This window comes from Culex pipiens, chromosome 2 (assembly GCF_016801865.2).
Source record: "Culex pipiens pallens isolate TS chromosome 2, TS_CPP_V2, whole genome shotgun sequence".
NCBI lineage: Eukaryota > Metazoa > Arthropoda > Insecta > Diptera > Culicidae > Culex > Culex pipiens.
In genome coordinates this window covers 107,934,819-107,949,518 of record NC_068938.1, presented here as the reverse complement: position 1 = coordinate 107,949,518, position 14,700 = coordinate 107,934,819, and the positions used below count along the sequence as shown (strand labels likewise).

Genomic DNA, 14,700 nt, shown 5'->3' with positions numbered 1-14,700 from the left:
CCCAATTACGAGTCATCTCTGCGATACGGCTTTACGCAGTAGGCCTGGCCGGTTTAACGCTTGTGATGTTTCAATGCATTCTAATGCAATGGCGCACTACAAATGATAATAAATGACAAGAAGAGTGCTAGGCGTCATCTAACCTAAGGCACTCTCCAGGATCCCTTCGAAAGATTGGCTGCGCTAGGGTCTGATTAGATTAGATTAGATTAGAATAATTCCGGTTTTTGGATTTTGTTAAATAGCTCAGAAAATTTCCTACAATTTCGTCTAAGAAACATTGAAGATTGGACCACTGGTTGCTGAGATACAGCGGATGAAAGAAAAAGAAACAGGAAAATTGTTTTTTAAGTCTCACCCAAACAACCTTCCATTTGCTAATGTCGATAGTCGATATCTCAGCAACAGATGGTCCGATTGGAAGTTGAAATGAAATGAAATTCGAAAATTGTTCAAAAGTTGTCCCTTTTCATTTGCAAAAACTGTGCAATGCTTTTTAAATATCAAAACATGATTGTTTTGTTTGTTTTGTTTGTTTTGTTTGTTTTGTTTGTTTTGTTTGTTTTGTTTGTTTGTTTGTTTTGTTTAATTTGTTTGTTTTGTTTGTTTTGTTTGTTTTGTTTGTTTTGTTTGTTTTGTTTGTTTTGTTTGTTTTGTTTGTTTTGTTTGTTTTGTTTGTTTTGTTTGTTTTGTTTGTTTTGTTTGTTTTGTTTGTTTTGTTTGTTTTGTTTGTTTTGTTTGTTTTGTTTGTTTTGTTTGTTTTGTTTGTTTTGTTTGTTTTGTTTGTTTTGTTTGTTTTGTTTGTTTTGTTTGTTTTGTTTGTTTTGTTTGTTTTGTTTGTTTTGTTTGTTTTGTTTGTTTTGTTTGTTTTGTTTGTTTTGTTTGTTTTGTTTGTTTTGTTTGTTTTGTTTGTTTTGTTTGTTTTGTTTGTTTTGTTTGTTTTGTTTGTTTTGTTTGTTTTGTTTGTTTTGTTTGTTTTGTTTGTTTTGTTTGTTTTGTTTGTTTTGTTTGTTTTGTTTGTTTTGTTTGTTTTGTTTGTTTTGTTTGTTTTGTTTGTTTTGTTTGTTTTGTTTGTTTTGTTTGTTTTGTTTGTTTTGTTTGTTTTGTTTGTTTTGTTTGTTTTGTTTGTTTTGTTTGTTTTGTTTGTTTTGTTTGTTTTGTTTGTTTTGTTTGTTTTGTTTGTTTTGTTTGTTTTGTTTGTTTTGTTTGTTTTGTTTGTTTTGTTTGTTTTGTTTGTTTTGTTTGTTTTGTTTGTTTTGTTTGTTTTGTTTGTTTTGTTTGTTTTGTTTGTTTTGTTTGTTTTGTTTGTTTTGTTTGTTTTGTTTGTTTGTAAAGTTTGCACCATTTTGCTAGTATCTAAAGGGAACCGCAAAACTATACTTCCAAAATGACTACTGTCAAACTTTAATCTCACCTCATGATTTCCAAATCATTTCTTTTGTATGATCAATACAATATATTGACCGTTATCAGTGCTGAATTGCAAAGAATTGATATGAGTCAAACTCTTAAAGAGATAATTTTTTTTATTTTTTTTTTCTAATTCTGTTTAATTTAAGTAAAATCAGATGAATTTAATAGTAAAAAGTGAAAAGGGTAATGTTTAATACAACATGTGTTTTTATTGTTAAGTTATTAATGAAATGTCCTTAGATTTACCAAAATACTTACCTTAGTCAATAAGAACACAAACAACAAAACAAAACTAACTTTACATCCAAACACAAAAAATCTGTAAAGAAAAACATATACATTTACCCACTAAACACACCGCGCACGGGCGAGTTATAACCGGTTATAAGACCAAAAGTGGTTATAACTCTTAAAACCGGCTATAACTCTGGTTTTGCCCATACAACGAGCTGTCAGATTAAAACTGGTTTTAAGAGTTATATCCAAGTTAAAACTGCTCGAAAAGGGAACTCGACTACTAGAAAACTCATAGTAACCTTTGCAAACACTTGCAAAACATCCGACATTGACAGAAACAAAAAAAAAATCTGTTCCTTCGTTTTTATTTTAACAGTTGGTGTAATAGAAACTGATTATTTTTAATTTGCAGTTGAAACTTTAAAAAAGTTCCCTGGCCGGAAACGCTTTTGGAGACTGCAACCTCGGGTTCATACCTCGGATTCAGTGCTGAACCACTTAAGCACATCGCTGGACGGCCTACCAAACGTCTAGAAACCTGAGCCGATAGACAGTTGGAGATTTGCTGACAACAGCAATGGCTGTGGGGGTCCACATGACTCCCCTATTGCTCTGCAGGGTCGGCATGCGCTCAGGCAGGAAAACATCTCCGGAACCAGCTCCAGCCGTCTCGTCCTGCTGCTCGCTGGTCTGGTGGTGAACGTTCAACTTGCCGGCGTTCGCTCACCCCTTTGTGCCTGCCCTATCGCCCTCGAGTATGTTGACGGAATCTCGAATTTCCACGTCACCGATGTTTAGTGGAATGTCCCGGTTCCCGGCGCAGGGTTGTAGTTGTAGGGCAGGTCTTGGGTGTGGCTCGTGGTTCCCGTACGGAGGATGCACAACTCAGCAATGGCGGCTGGTCGCTGCTCGTCGACCTGGTGGACAATTACCGTTTCTGACCACTTTGATAGGTGGGGCGTGGTTCGGTGAGCCACCGGTGATGCCGGAGTATCCTAATCGCGGGGTTCTAGAGTTCCTGGATGGCTCGCTTCACCTAGGCTCATTGAGCTGTAGTCGAATCTATAACGGTTCTCGCGCCTTGTCGCACTTCAGTTCACCGGGCAAATCAAAGGTTGATCAAAAACTGATCCGGTAAATCATCAGTTTCTCCACCTCCAAACCGGCTCTTACACTATCAACGAACACACACACTACCTTGCCAAACTCAAATCGCAACGATCTATGCTCATAAGTTGCAACGTAGGGGAGGATCAGCACATGTTGCGGTCGTCGATCTGGGAAGATGGAAGCGTGGTTAGTACTTGTCCCAAGCGAGCGTTATCACGCTAATAAATCGCACTGTTACAGCCGGTACGATTGTTAAACACTGCCCTCTGAGAATCAATTATCGAAGGTATTTAGGCAATCTAGTCATGATTCCGAGCATTCATGGCAAATGGCCATATCAATACGATTGGCCAAATTAACGAGGTCGGCTACTTGTTTAAGCCTGGTGCAGCGACCTCAAATTTAAATCATTAAATTTGTCCATTTTTCGAACCTCACCACAGTTCTGACCATGCGCGCTTACGCAAGCATAAATAATTTTACCCGTCGACTCGCGTTGCGCGACAAATAATTAAGCTTATGTACAGGTGTGGATCATAAGTCATCCTCACCTGAAAAGCCCTTTATTAAATTTCGCCAATTGTTAGGCAATCAAAAAAATGGTTAAGCTTTCAATTATGAATGTGCGATGTTTTTCCACAGGGGAAATTGAGGGTGTGGCTTAACCAAATTCATTGGCATGTTCGTTCAATGGAGAATTCGACCTTCTCATTATTGACCAACATTTTTGAAAATGTTTTAGGAACATAATTTTGATATTCCAATAACATAATTTAAAGTTTCACGACAATGGTTCGAACCCATGACTTCCGATTTTGAGGTGTACTCACTACACCATACGGAAAGTCATGAAGAATTGCAGAGGTCTGCATAATTTAATTCATGAGGTTCATCGATGCTTCTCATCGAAACGGACCACTTTTAGTAGAACAAAATTTAGTAGAGTTTTCGGGGACTGACTATAAAAAACCCCAAAATTCTTGAGGAGGGCAATTAGTTCCAGTCAGTTCCAGCCAGTTCAAGCCCAGTCCAGTTCCAGATCCTGAAGAAGCCCCAGACCAGCCGGACCCGCCAGCAGCCACCAGTAGCAGAGGCCCCAGTCCAGCCGGACTTAGCGGTGGAGGCCGCAGTCCGCCGGGACTTAGCCGCTGTGAACAGTCCGCCGGGACTTAGCCGCTGTGAAGAGTCCGCCGGGACTTAGCCGCTGTGAAGAGTCCGCCGGGACTTAGCCGCCGTGAAGAGTCCACCCGGGACTTAGGAGTTCGGGTCTGGCATGGCTCGGCGAAGAGGTCTGGAGGACAAATCTGGCTTCAACGTAGAGAACTGGTTCGACGAAGATCTCAATGCAAAGTGATGTGATCGTGCGCGTAAAAGTTGAAAGTGTTACCGCAAAAATGTAATCTTCAAAAAGTGTAATATACAGATAAGTGAAGTTTACTGATCTGTTTTGACTCTACGAGTAAATATCACAAAAATCCTGAAAGCCTAAACCGCTCGGGCCGTTCACTGGTTTTGGGTAACGCCAGATGAGTCGAGGGATATCCTGCGACCGGTTTGTTGAATCTACCAGATGGCAAGCGCAAAGCCCCAGACACACGTCCGAAAGGTGCCATCCATTTCCGACCGGGGATACCGACAACATATGTGGGAAAGAGGTTCCGTGAGCACTCGTTCCGTCTCGGTCCAACCAGCGGCAGCGTGAATGCCATGAATAGCTAGCTACCAACATCTAAACCCGTCGTCTGGCACCTCTCCACGTTATATTATCCTCAGGCCGCTGGCCTTCATACTAATGGAGAGACCCCACTCGGCACACCCGGATCAGCGGATGCTGGGGCTGACGATTAGTCAAAGAGGGAAGAAGCTTGCCCGTCGGAACCAGCAACGCCCGTTGGTCGTCCATAAACCGCCAGCTGGGTTTGCCCGTCGGCTAGAACATGGGACGAGAAGTGGATCAATCCACTGCGAGACTATGTACCAAATCTGCCACCACAGTATCCAGCTGCTATCGTGGCGAACACAATCATGCCTGCAGCATTTTGCCACCTGTTTTTCTTTCAAAATAAAGAGACTGTACCCTCCCCCTCCCTCTTCTTTATCGATGCCTATTTATGTTTTTTTTCCAGTTGACGCAACCCGACCACCATCGCTGAAGGTGGCTTGAACGGCTCTTGAACTGCTTCGAATAAAGATCTTTCGCTGGCGATTGCAATTTTCATGTTCCAGCTTGAACACATGAATCTTCCTGAAAATCGGCGATCTTGATCCCAGCACGTAATCATGTTCAAAGCAGGACTCACACATCATTGTCCTTCTCTGAGAGCATCAGCTGCCCATGGGCCACTCTCCGGCCGTTGATCCGTAACAGATCTTTTCCAAAGGACAAAGAAGATATCAGGTTTTGGAGCTAGACTAACGGAAAACTGAAAAAATACAGATTACTTTGGATTACTTTTAAATTCAAACGAGTTGCATTACCTTTTTCGGCCAATTCGACTTCGACTGCGAGCGGATTCCCTATAAGGTCACGTCTGGAAAGGTCCATCTCAGTTTCGAAACACCAGCTGGCTGACTACCCTGCTGGACAAAACCTCCAATGATGGCCTGCGCGCACCAACCATGCGATACAGATCCGCACCTGCCTGAGTGTGCCTGGATCCGTCGGAAGATGCGGTCCTTTTCGCAAACTGGCCGTCTTGCTCATGGACGAATTCTTTACGATATGATCTCCGTACGAGAGGAAGAAGGTACTGACCGGCATTCCAGTAACCGTATGTAGATGAAGGAGCTGCAACGGGTCGTCTGGGAGCGGAAAAACGGGAGGGTCAGGTTTGATTATGACAATTCTAATTCAAAATACCTACTATCTTCTTGACCATCCTGGTCCGCCGGAACAAGCGGCCACAAGAGCCGAGATATGTATCACAGAAAAAAATACATATATTAATGTCATTAAACAAAAATATCACAGCTTGCTGTGATCTGTCACAACAGTTAAAACCGTTAAAACCTCCCGCGCCCGTGCGAACGGTTTGGTTTTAACTTGGTTATAACTTATAACCATTTCGTTAAAACCGGCTATAACTCGCCCGTGCGAACGGGGTATTATTATACACAGTTTGACAGACACAAAACACACACGAAACACAACACACACCCGACTTTGTACAAAGACACAAACGAAATAAACAGTTAGCAAGCAAAAGTCGCCGCGTTTGGATCGACAGAAAACAGAAAACACAGTTTTACAGTTTTTAACGCGAAATCCGAAATTTCTGAACAAGTTTACAAAACGACAAAGTTCCAACACGTTGACGAACACAATATCCATGCAAGGGAGGTGGAAAAGGGAAGGAAAACAGTGCATGCAGGTGGAAAAGGTGCAAGGAACAAGGAAAAGTTGGAGAAGGAAAAGGCAAGAGGAAAGGAAAAGTGATCTGGACCACTGCACGTTGAACAGGTAAACTTCAAAGAATTGATCAAAGAGTCTGCTGTGATATTGTGAAGAAAAAAGGAAAAAAAGGAATTAGATTAGATTAGATTAGATAAATCAGATTGAACAGATAAATGCCATTTGTTGTCAAGTCAAGTTGTTTAGTCAGTATGAGACATTAAGTTGATTGATTTTTCATAATTTTGACAATTAGGTATGTTTCAGTATTGTTCCCTTGAAATAAAAAATGATTTTAAAAAAGTTGTTGAATAAAAATTTCTCAAACCCAGTCATAATTTCTGGACTGCAATAACTTTACCCCTTAACCAAACCACTTCAGAGAACTTTCAAATTGAAACTTGTTCTTCATTGAGTTTCATCAACAGTAGTCTAAGCTTAACGCAGGAACGGAGCAAGTTTATCTTGACCGCACTCGTCACTCCACATTAGGAGAAAGTTTTTCTTTCTATGCCCGTCAAGCATTTGCTCAACATAAACTTTTAATGCACCACCACAATCATCTTTGAGAAAAGTTTTGAATGTTGACATGAGTGTGGTCATTTCAACCGAACGGAACAATTTATGGATACGCAAGGTAGTTCAAACCAGATTCTAATTTATGAATAGGAACAGTCATCAAAAAAAAACTAAAGCTTTAAGGAAAGTATGAAAAACTGAGATGCTGTTCACCGTCGATAAAAACGTAGATGGACCAGGTGGAACAAAAATGGGGCAAAAAAGACACAAGGCGTGGGCCAGGTGACGGCAAATCTATACGTTTCTTCACCCGGATCTCCCTAGCTGGTGCTGATGCTTCTTAAAAGGAGTAGCAAATGGTCCTTTCATCTAAAGCTGCTGAAGGAAGGACGATGAATTATGCGCCACCAGATCGGTGGCTGAGAAGCGCTTCTTCTGAGTGACGATTTGCGGCTGGCGACGACGATAAGGTAGCAAGACTAGAGAAACGGATGAGAACTTCCACAAGGAACGAACCAGGTACGAGCTAGGGCTCATTAAAAATTGAAGATTTATAATGACGGTCTAATCGGTCGCTGGAGATGTTGAAGAGGGGATGGATGTTCTGGCAGCTGGTCGTTTTTTAGGGCAACTAAGTAAAAATCTTTAAAGAGCTTAAGGATCATCTTTAAACGCTATTCATCGTGGTTGTACTGCTTTGTAGCATAAATAAATTATTTTTAGACTTTCCAATACGTTACAAAATGAACAGAAATCACTTAAATCATTGCGCCAGAGTAACATAACCATTTCAAATTGGTTAGTGCCACACTTTCGCCCCCAATCAAACCAATTCGACCTCGTCGAAAAAGCGTTCTAATTCAATAACCCAAAAAAAGTTCGACAACCCACCTGTGTCAGGAGGCCATCATCGACCTCTCCGCTCATCACGCTGGGTGTCATGTGTTCCGGAAGTCTCGTTTTCTTATATCGATACTACACATGACATGACACTCATTTTACACTTCCCCCCTCAGTTTTATAATGGGTGGTACTTGTTGAACGTATAGCCTGGTTCAGCAGCATGCCCAAGAAGAGGGAAAGCCCCTTCAAAAATAGATTCCCTTTTCATCAAGGCCACAAGTTCATCAAACATGTATTTTATATCAACGCGGGAGGACGAGAAAGAAGAGGCCGTTTGACGTGACGAACGAACCCGGCAGGACGACGACGCTGGCTTAGCCATAGGAGGAGGACCATCATCAGGACGACAAGAATAGCCGAGGACCTGCTGCGTCCCCCGCTCGGTTCGGTCGCTTTATGTGTTTTGCGTGTGTGTCTAAAGACTACAAAAGTAGAGCTTGTTACAACATGGTGGGACACACACGGACTCACACGCACAATAGATGAATCTGGCCACGGTATTATAAATATCGGCTTCGTTCATATTTACACACACACACACATAATGTTGTTTAGGAGCGATGATATCGTGTCCCATTGATGTGGTCGTTGATGTTGACCATGCGTATCCACCGGTCTGTAATGAGGTGAACCGAAAGAGGACTCGCTGTTCCACACATTGTTGGGTTTTATCATGGGAAATGATTGATATTGTGGACAAAATACTTATTGATTAAGGGCTTTCGTACCATCAATCATACGGTTGTCCTTTGAGTAAATATGATGATCACACAAAGTATCCAAAAATACCTGAAATTATACGGTGGAAACTTCGTCGTGGTCGTGCTATCTTGTCACACGTTTTCTTTTTGACTTTTCGAAAATTTCTCGTTTTAACATTAGATCTTGGAAGAACAAAATGCAAATGCAGATATTGTGTTAATCGCCATGGAAAAATAATCAATAATCATAGCCAAGATTTAGCGTAGAAAGAATACCAGTGAATTCTAGAGAGCCTATAAGAAGAGAGCCTATAAATCCCGAATTTGAGCTCATTCTTACTACGAGAACCACTCCTTCAGAGCCTTTGAAGCTTGTCAGGGGAAAATCGTTAAAAAGTATGGAGAAAATCAACTGAGTGATTCTATACGCTTTTGAAAAACTTTACTTTACTTTCTGTTGCTTGATTGAAATGAAACTTTCCTTTGTCAAAAGAAGCAATTTTTCATCATTAGTTTTTCCATACAAGTCTCCATACAATTTTGGGGGCTGGTCATAAAAAAAAATATGTAAATGTATGAAATTATGTATCTTCTGGTTGATTTGCTATCTTCGGCAAAGTTGTAGGTTATGATCAGAATTTTTCGGGAAAAATAGGTACATGAAAAAAAAAACATTTTTTTGTTTAATTTTTTTTTTCACAAAAAGTTTCCCAAAATAAGTATGTCATTTAATATTCGATTTTTTAACATTTGTTATAGGGGACTAAAAAAGACATCTTCTGAGCTAGCGTGCGTGATGGTGAAAAATCTGGTTTATTAGATATGATTTTTTGAAAAAGACATTTTTTTTGGAAATCTCGAAGCAAAATTGACTTTGCAATCGAAAAATACTTTACATTTATAGAATGTACCGTTTTTAAGTTAAAGCTTCTTTAAGCATACATTTTTGATTTCTTTTCGTTTTTTTTTGCTTTTTAAAAGAACTTCTTGAAAGAAAAGCACCCCTGATTTTTTTTTATAGCTGAGAAAATTTCTTATAATTTTCTCTCTGAGATACAGCCTTGCAAACAATTTGAATTGATGAAAATTAGTTTTTCTAGGGGTTACCAAATAAGTCTGTAATTAACAACTGTCTCAGATATCTCGGAAACTATTGGTCCGAATGCTATGAAGGGAAACTTTTGAGAATTTTTCTAATCCTCTAAAAACCAGGTTTTGGTATATGTTTGGGCCTTCTTCCCACTGTGCCACGATTTAAAATTTCTAATTTGATATTTTTAAATATTTACCCTCCCTCCTCGAAGTCGAGCGAGCTTTTGATTATTTTTTTTAAATATTTGCAATTTCTTTAGTGGCGAAAGAAAAACAATTTTGATAAAGTCTGGCCCGATTCCTTATAGGCAAAAATAAGTATTTATTCCTATTTGAGCCAAATTGTTTAAGGTAAAGGTCAAATTTGTCCATGTGTGAGATTCTTGTAGGAAAATCATTTCCCTACAATTTGGTCGAAGGATGCAAGAAGATCCGCGTTGATCTTAATATGTTATTAAGGACCATCCATAAATCAAGTGGACACTTTTTTGAAAATCTGGATCGTTTTGCTCCCTTCAACAAATTTGTAGGGAATGGAATTTCCTACAAAAGTTTTTCATTTGAACATATGTGGGCATTTTTGTTGTCCAAATAGTTTTGCTTTTATTTCTACATCGGTAAATAATAATTTGAACCAAAATTCTTAAAATGTTCATTAAATTATATTCCTTAGATTTCAATAATAAAGTGGTGGATTTAATTGTTTTCCACTGAATTGGGAAAAGTTCTTAAATTTTTAGGTTAAACCTGAAGGATTTTCTTACAAAAAGATTGAAGATATCGATCTTCTAGAACAAGTTCAAAATATGTTTTCAGCAAAACCTTCAACGTGAAACCAGTACATATCAAAAATCATAAAAAAATTGAGAACACGTCATTTAAAAATGTAAAAAAATGTTCTGAATCCACAAATTACCTCTCTGCGTTACTGCAGATTTGAAAAGTACATTGAATAGCCCATAAAATGTCATCGATTTTTGTCAGTTGAGCAACGGGAAATAGAAGACGGATCTTCAATAAGGGCATAATAAGTCCAAATGAAGTCTGGCTAGAAAACCCCGGCACAGTAGTTGATTTCATCCTAGAAATCTTGCCAAACTGGGGTACATCGCAGTGTCAGCCAATGACCGTAACCCTAAATGGTAACGTGTCATCCTGAAATTTGCGATAACAAAATGGGTATACCGCAATAGATCAACTCAATGGTCGCAGTGGTTCTAAACCCAACAAAAAAAAAAAAACGGGAAATAGCAGTGACTTTAATTCATTTTTTTTTGATGAAAAATTAGTATTTTTGGAATTTTGAGTACACCATCAAATCACAGTTTTATGCTTTAAATCATTGAAAAATGTGTTTTAGAAAAAATCCCGAAAAATTAACGGGGTCTTACCACCCGAAAACGAATTTTGAAAAATGGACCTCGAATCCGTGATCAAGGACCAGAATGACCCCAAAGAATTTCACGGAAATTGAAGAGGAGTCGGGGCAACTTTTCCGATTTCGTGTGAGAACGCGAGGTTGAAATATTGGTTGGATGAATATTGCCTCTTTTTTTGAGTAATTTTACTAAAACAATGTTTAAAAATGTGACCCTAAGGAATATTCATCAGAAACTGATGAAAATTCTCCAGTTCCTGATGTAATGTTACATTTTTTTTTTGACACAGAATTTGTGATCATTTCCAAATGTGATACAGTGCCTTTTGAAGATCATAAACTGATATTATATCTATTTTAAGATGATTATTTTCAAGATTCATGCATAAAATATGCCGTTTTCCTTTGAATTTATTTACCAAAATTCAAATTCATTTTCCCGCAATAAAACCGAATTCATCATAAATTTCGCCGTTTCATTTCCATCACAAATAGAATGCCAACCAGACCTCCTTCCACCGAACCTTATTGTAATCATCATAAAAGGCTCTTCAATTGTCGCCTCCAGCTGCCATCACACAGTGGTCCAGATCGCAAAATTAAGTGGAAAATGGATTTTCCGAAAAATGGTGACGTTTTGGAGCTTTGGTGTCTTGAGAAGAGTTGTTGCAAATGGAAAGGGGCAACTTTTGGTTTTGTTGAAAATTAGGGTGGTTCACTATTAGGGTGATTTTGAAAATCTAACTTTTCAGGAATATTTTTGGGAATTTTTTGTCTTCTAAAAAGTTGTTGAGCTTGCCAATCCAAGCAACTTTGTCGAAGACACCAAAATTTTATCTCGCAATCTACGCCTTCTACGACCAAATTTAGAGAAAGCATCTGAGCAAACCTTCAAAAATCAGTTTTTTGAACGTAGCAATTCAGGGTTAAGTTTTAGAGAAAAGTGTAATTCTGGACACTTTTAGAGCTCTAAAAAACGAACATTTTTATTAACTGAAAAGTCAATTTGGACTTAAGGGTCAAAAGTTACAGCCATTTTAATGTAAAAAAGATGCAAATTTAAAACTTAAATATCTCGAAATGGCGCAAGCCAAATTTCAAGCACTAGGTTGCATTTGAAAGAGGAGATCTAGCACTACAAACGCTGAAAAAATCTCAGGGGTGTTTTTCTTTAAACTCGAGATACCTCTATTTGAAAAAGTCTAATTTTCAAGGGAAAACCATATGGGACCACCCTAACGAAATTCGAAAATTTTCCAAATATATGTTTTTCCATGTAATTTTGCCCGCTGAATCTGAATCTGGCCTCAGAATTGAGCCAAAGTGTCGAAAAATCGATTTTTGATCATCTTTTGGGTTTTTATGTAAAATTATCATTTAAACCAAAAATATGACCAAAAATTGTTTGTTTGACACTTTGGCTCAATTCTGAGGGCAGATTCAGATTCAGCGGGCAAAATTACATAGAAAAACATATATTTGGAAAATTTTCGAATTTCGTTAGGGTGGTCCCATATGGTTTTCCCTTGAAAATTAGACTTTTTCAAATAGAGGTATCTCGAGTTTAAAGAAAAACACCCCTGAGATTTTTTCAGCGTTTGTAGTGCTAGATCTCCTCTTTCAAATGCAACCTAGTGCTTGAAATTTGGCTTGCGCCATTTCGAGATATTTAAGTTTTAAATTTGCATCTTTTTTACATTAAAATGGCTGTAACTTTTAACCCTTAAGTCCAAATTGACTTGTCAGATAATAAAAATGTTCGTTTTTTAGAGCTCTAAAAGTGTCCACAATTACACTTTTCTCTAAAACTTACCCCTGAATTGCTACGTTCAAAAAACTGATTTTTGAAGGTTTGCTCAGATGCTTGCTCTAAATTTGGTCGTAGAAGGCGTAGATTGCGAGATAAAATTTTGGTGTCTTCGACAAAGTTGCTTGGATTGGCAAGCTCAACAACTTTTTAGAAGACAAAAAAATTCCCAAAAATATTCCTGAAAGTTAGATTTTCAAAATCACCCTAATAGTGAACCACCCTAATTTTCAACAAAACCAAAAGTTGCCCCTTTCCATTTGCAACAACTCTTCTGAAGACACCAAAGCTCCAAAACGTCACCATTTTTCGGAAAATCCATTTTCCACTTAATTTTGCGATCTGTACCACTGTGCATCATCGGCAGCATCCTTCCCGCGGGTGGACCTTCAAGCCTTTATTCTCTCGTTTGATGGTGAAACCTCTTTTTTTTTGTGACATTTTCTATTTTCCCTTTCAAAGTGAGCTTTCCTAGAATTTTGTCTAGCTTTTTCCAGAGGGACGAGAAGTGTCCACACGTTTGGAAAATTGAAAGACGCTTCCTCGAGTCGCTTTATTTATGGTGTGTTCTTATCTGAGTCCTGTTGGCCGGATATTCTCCCCCAGGAAATGCGGCTGATGGCCATAAAGTTATCCCGAACACACGCGGGAAAATTTACGATTTTTCCCGTCGCACACAAACACAGACAAGTGGACCTGCCTGCCACCACCCACAACCCCAACCCACTTCTGAAGCACTCAAGGTCTCTCACCCGATAAATCACGAAATTGTTATTCCTGATCACGTAACGGTGGCGCTGACCTGTGCGGGATTTTCGGTGGTGCTTACCTTTCCGTGGCCAATCCGCGTGTCCCGGGGGTGGTTCCGGGAGGGTCTTTGTCCCTTGATCCTTCCGAACGGGAGCGTTCACTCTGTTAGATAATCCGTGGGGTTCATCTCTGGTCTCTCTTTCTGTGTGCCCTTGGACTAATTAAATGTTGAAGCAACAGTGCACTTACAGATATCCGAAATTGGACACACCTAATTGAGGAAAATACTTTTTTTCGGGAACACCACTCTTCCTTCCAGTTGACTAGAATGTTACACAATTCATCTAGCCAATATCCACTTCACTGACCTACCACTTTCTTCCTTTTCACCACCGAAAAGCATGAAACTTGAAACGATTTTTCCTTCCACTTCCGGTTTCTTTCGGGGGGGAAAACTTCTCTCCAAACGCACTCGAAGACCACCTTACCCCGTCAAAACTCCAAAGATCCTGCCACACAACCTTGAACCTTCTTTTTTGCACTTGCACCTCCTCCAATATCCTTGGGCTATCCCAGCGACGGCGCTCCAAGGATTCCGGAACCTGTGGCCACCCGCCACACACTCACACACCCACACTCGAACCCACAATCCGTTCCACCGTCGTGTGTCGGTCCACACGGAGTCCCCCCGGGGTAAAAGCGCAAGCCACTGCCAACGCTCGGAACGGCCAGAACTCGACTGACGAAGCGTCCGACCGACCGACACCGAGCTTGGATGTCGTCAGGCAGGTCCTTGGAGTCTGTGTCCTCGATGGGAGAGGGAGAGGACAGTTTGATGTGAAGAGAGTAGTGTCTGGTGAGAGAGAATGAGCGAGTGTTTGTGAGTGTGGGAAATTGGAGACAAAAAGGATTTCCTCCGGGTGGAAATGTACGCGATGGGCTGGAAAATTGACCAGGTTGTTGAACAGTTTAGACATAAAATTTGTAATTGTAAACTAAACAAAAAAACTTTGAAACATTGTGCTAGGGACTAATTTTTAGAACCCTTATTAAATTTTTCAGTGTTGAGTGACTCCAGGCATAACCATATTATTTTTAATACTGGAACGCCCAACGCATGTTCAATAGGGTGTTATATGGTTGTATGAAAAAAATAAAGTTGTCCAAATTTAGCGAGCAAAGCAATTTTCAGTTCCTTTTGGGGTCCTAAACAACTCCCCAAAGTTTGGGAACGATTGGTTTAGTCCTCACTTTGCGCAAAGCGAATCAATTTTCTATGGAAATTTGTATGGGAAAACCCATTTTTTTGGATTTTGATATTTATAAAATCCACGTTTCACGCTGTACTAAAACCGGATTAATATTCGGATGCTCCGGAAGATGCTCTACAACATTCCCG

The 14,700-nt window shown here is 39.5% G+C and overlaps 1 protein-coding gene across 1 annotated transcript in view; it reads right to left on the bottom strand.

Annotated features, from left to right (window-relative positions):
• The window catches only part of LOC128092807 (probable G-protein coupled receptor CG31760), a 315,033-nt gene extending 300,977 nt beyond the window's left edge, over positions 1-14,056 (bottom strand). Inside the window, exon 1 of the mRNA XM_052707526.1 lies at positions 13,381-14,056. The gene's annotated coding sequence lies outside the window, so the exon portion shown is untranslated. The remainder of the gene's footprint in view (positions 1-13,380) is intronic.
• Between the last annotated feature and the right edge of the window lie 644 nt (positions 14,057-14,700).